This window comes from Lepisosteus oculatus, chromosome 1, assembly GCF_040954835.1.
Source record: "Lepisosteus oculatus isolate fLepOcu1 chromosome 1, fLepOcu1.hap2, whole genome shotgun sequence".
NCBI classification, from domain to species: domain Eukaryota; kingdom Metazoa; phylum Chordata; class Actinopteri; order Semionotiformes; family Lepisosteidae; genus Lepisosteus; species Lepisosteus oculatus.
Genome location: NC_090696.1, coordinates 16,404,428 through 16,408,314, shown reverse-complemented (window position 1 = coordinate 16,408,314; position 3,887 = coordinate 16,404,428).

The window sequence follows — 3,887 nt, the reverse complement described above, 5'->3', positions numbered from 1 at the left end:
TCCTCCCCCTCCCTCTCCTCCTCCCTCTCCCCCTCCCTCTCTCTCCCTCTCTCTCCCTCTCTCCCCATTGGTTGCCAGAGTCCAGGAATATCTATTAGTGCAAACCAAGCACAAAAACACATTAACGCTTCCTTGGCAGGGCATTATTTTACGCAGGTTGGCACGGGCTTTTATCATTAAGACAGCGCTGCGTAGCACTGGAATGCAGAGGAAATGAATATGGTTCTGTTTGTCTTTAAAAAGTTGTCATTGATAGATGCTTAGAAAAAAACATCTGCCAGGTTCTGATTTAATCCATTGATATACAGCTAATCTGAGAACCGTATCGTGTTCCATTCCAATAAAACGCGGCTATCTATACAAATCTATACGAAAATAAGCCTGTTTTTTTACTAAAGCAAAACTCTCTTTTTAGGACAAGATGTGAAATGTTCGGAATTATTTTTCCACAATTCTTTACAAAAACTGTAACCAGCATCAGTCTTTTTTCTCCTCTGAATGTAGAATGAGATAAAAAATGTTTTTGCCATTGCTGGGTGGTGCTCAAGTGAAACAAAATGAAATTGCTACATAATTTCTCATCATGAGGTTTCTCACCATCAGTAATACATCTCAGCAGCCACAGATACAACCACAACAGATTTATTTCTCAACCTTGATCAATAAAAGCTTTGATTAGTATTAGAAACTGATAAAGTCATATCACTGTAGGCAGATGTGTAAATGAAAGCCATCATATGGCCTGTTGTAAACTCCCTGCCCTGCCTTACTACAGACGCAATTCGGCCCACTCTGCTGACTCTGGCACTAGACTGACTGTCGAGCAGGGCAGTGCGCGCGACGATAGGAGAGATGTGATTCTGTACAGCCTCTCCAAAAATGCTTGTGCAGTAACAAGCAAAATCTCTGAATCATTTCACAGCAACTTGTCACCGGCTCTCAGTATTATGGGGGATTCTCTTAATTTACAGTATCCCATCTGCAAATAACCCCCAGTGTTTAACCTGCGACTGTTAGTCAATGGATAGAGCTGTGCTGACCAGCACTGGCGTGGACATATAAAGATGACACCATCATCTGGCATTCAGGCTGTAAGACCCACTGTACCCACAGGGGAGGTGGCACAGATTAGAAGTCATGTGGCTCCTGCCAACTGTACCACAACTTCACAGGTGTCCCACGGGTCACAGGCGTCACTGCTGTGGAGAGAGCGAGCTCAACTACCCCAGTTTGCCCCGCTTGCTGTGCTCAGAGTCGGCCAAGGACACGAGCCCAGACTTGAGCTGACCGTGGGCGAACTACAAGAGCAGGGCTCCCCCACCCCCAGTGCTAGGGGGACGCCTGTGTCTGCTGCTCCCGCTGAGCTCTGCGTCAAAACCGAAATCCATGAGCTTGGTCCTGGTTTAGACTCCTAAAATAACGAATGGGATATGTAACTGGCATCTCCCTGTATCAGGTTTTGGGACTGCCTTCATTCAGGTGTGCTTGCAGGAATTACCAGCGTAATGTAACCTGCAGAAGGAATAAAACACTTTGACTGTGATTCAGTTATTCCTCCCGCTTTCTGTTCACCATAAATTGATCACCTACAGAGAGAGTGTTCAAATCTATTTAACACACGATTTCTTCTCAGGGTAAGTTTTTGTACAGTTCTTCTGGACTTTTACGCATGTCCCTGTTCATGGCCCTTTTCCATGATCGATTCTCCCAGGAATGGATCATACCCGCCTGCTGTTTTGTCCAGTTTAGTTTTCATATTTACCGACACTTCCGATCCAGGAAGCAGGCTTACATGAGCCCACAGCTGCTCGAAGTCCAAAGCCTGCTCTCCAGCTCGGCCTGCAGGTCTGCCTGCTGCACACTGGCACACTGCTGTGGGCTGCCAGCCATGCACCCTGAGCATGAATCCCCGATTTGACAGGGCAGACTGAGGGCATGTGAGGTGGTTAGCAGTTAGCATTGCTGCCTCGCAGAGCTGGGGCCCTGGGTTCAATTACAGACCTGGGGCACTGTCTGTGTGGAGTTAGTATGTTCTCCTTGTGCTTGAATGGGTTTCCTCCAGCTGCTCCAGTTTCCTCCCATAAACCAACAATCCCAATATATGTACCATATATACAATATTTTCCAATATAGTACATATTGGTGAATTACTTGGCGTCTGGGAAAATGTGCTCTGGTGTGTGTGTGTGTGTGTGTGTGTGTGTGTGTGTGTGTGTGTGTGTGTGTGTGTGTGTGTGTGTGTGTGTGTGTACGTGTATGCCCTGTGAAGGACTGATGTCCTGTCCAGGGTGTAACCTGCCTTCAATCCATTGCTTACTGGGATAGGCTCCAGCTACCCGAGACCCTGACTACGATGGAGAGGTTAGAGAATGGATGGATATTTAGAGCTCATGTTGTTCTTTTCAGGTTTGGGAAACAAGTCCAATCTATATCTATCTCAAATTTCTGCCAGAATGGGACCTTTACAATGTAACACACTTCTCCAGCATCCTCATCCCAAGGGAGTAGGTGTCCTGACCGGACTGGCCCAGAGCATGACAGGACGACTCGAGGAGGAGATCGTTTGAGTCGAGCCAGAGGGTCTAGCAGTACCCCAGCTCACCCATTCCTTTCAGATAAGAGAGAGAGCCAGGAGTTTAACCGCATGAAACACAAAACGTTGTGACAAGTCTGAGAGAGAGAGACAGGAGGCCTTCCCGACAACACGGAAGGAGTAGCAGTAATCCCGCGAGGCTGATGGGTACAAGCCGTTCTGTTATGGGCCTGTGAAGAGATCTGAGAAGAGAGAGGGAAGAGGAGAAAAAGGGCAGAGAACAGCCCCCTGACACACGAGCCCTCCACCTCCTCCCCCTCTCCCTGCCGCAAAGATGAAATCATCAATTATTGATCCCACTTCACATCCCTCTGCAGCTGCACGCCTGGCAGGAAACACGCTGGAGAGGGGACAACAGAAGCCGTGTCTTAAAGGCAAAGGTGCTCCTTTTGAAAGCACAATCACTGCTCCCTCCACAGCGGAGCCCACGATCGGCGCTCACAGGAACACTCTGACAAACACCTCCAGCTCAAGCTGAAGACAGTGTCTCAGGAACCGGGCTGGCAGTGCGGGAGACGCAGTTAAAACAGGCCACCGGCTCCACAGCTCTCGACGCCAAATTAGCCTGCTGGATCCAGGCAGCTTTTAGCTCATTACAGACACTTGATAACCATCATCACTGATTTACTACCATTAGAAAAAGCCTGCCGACAAATTCTAATTATGTAAAAAGTGGCAGTGGGTTCCCAATTTTGGGAAGGGTAGCCCTGCACTATGAACCTTTGAAAATGTCCGCTACAAAGCTCCTTGACATCTTGATGCACTTTGCTTTCCAGGTGATAAAACACAAGTCCTGGTGAGGGACAGAGGCAGAGCCACTGTAGAAGCGGTGCTGAGGTGTGTGGCGGCCCAGATGAAGGGGCGGAGTGGTGGCTCTGTGGCTCAGGAAGGTTGCCGGTTCAAACCCTGCAGCCGGCAGAGGAATCCTACTCCGATGGGCCCCTGAGCATGGCCCTTAACCCCAACTGCTCCAGGGGCGCTGTACAATGGCTGACCCTGCGCTCTGACCCCAAGCTTCTCTCCCTGTCTGTGTGTCTGTGTCTCATGGAGAAAAGCTGGGGTATGCGAAAAGATGAATTCCTAATGCAAGAAATTGTATAGGGCTAATAAAGAAACATTATTATCATTATCTACGCATGGCCCTACATTTAAACTGCAATATGATGCTAAACATGTTAAACTGTCTTATAGACAGTTATTCTAATACACTTGCTATAATTCAGTTGTACTTACACCACTAACATTGGTAGTCTGTCTCCCTCACGGGACTTTCTAAACATTCTCTCCTCTTTAG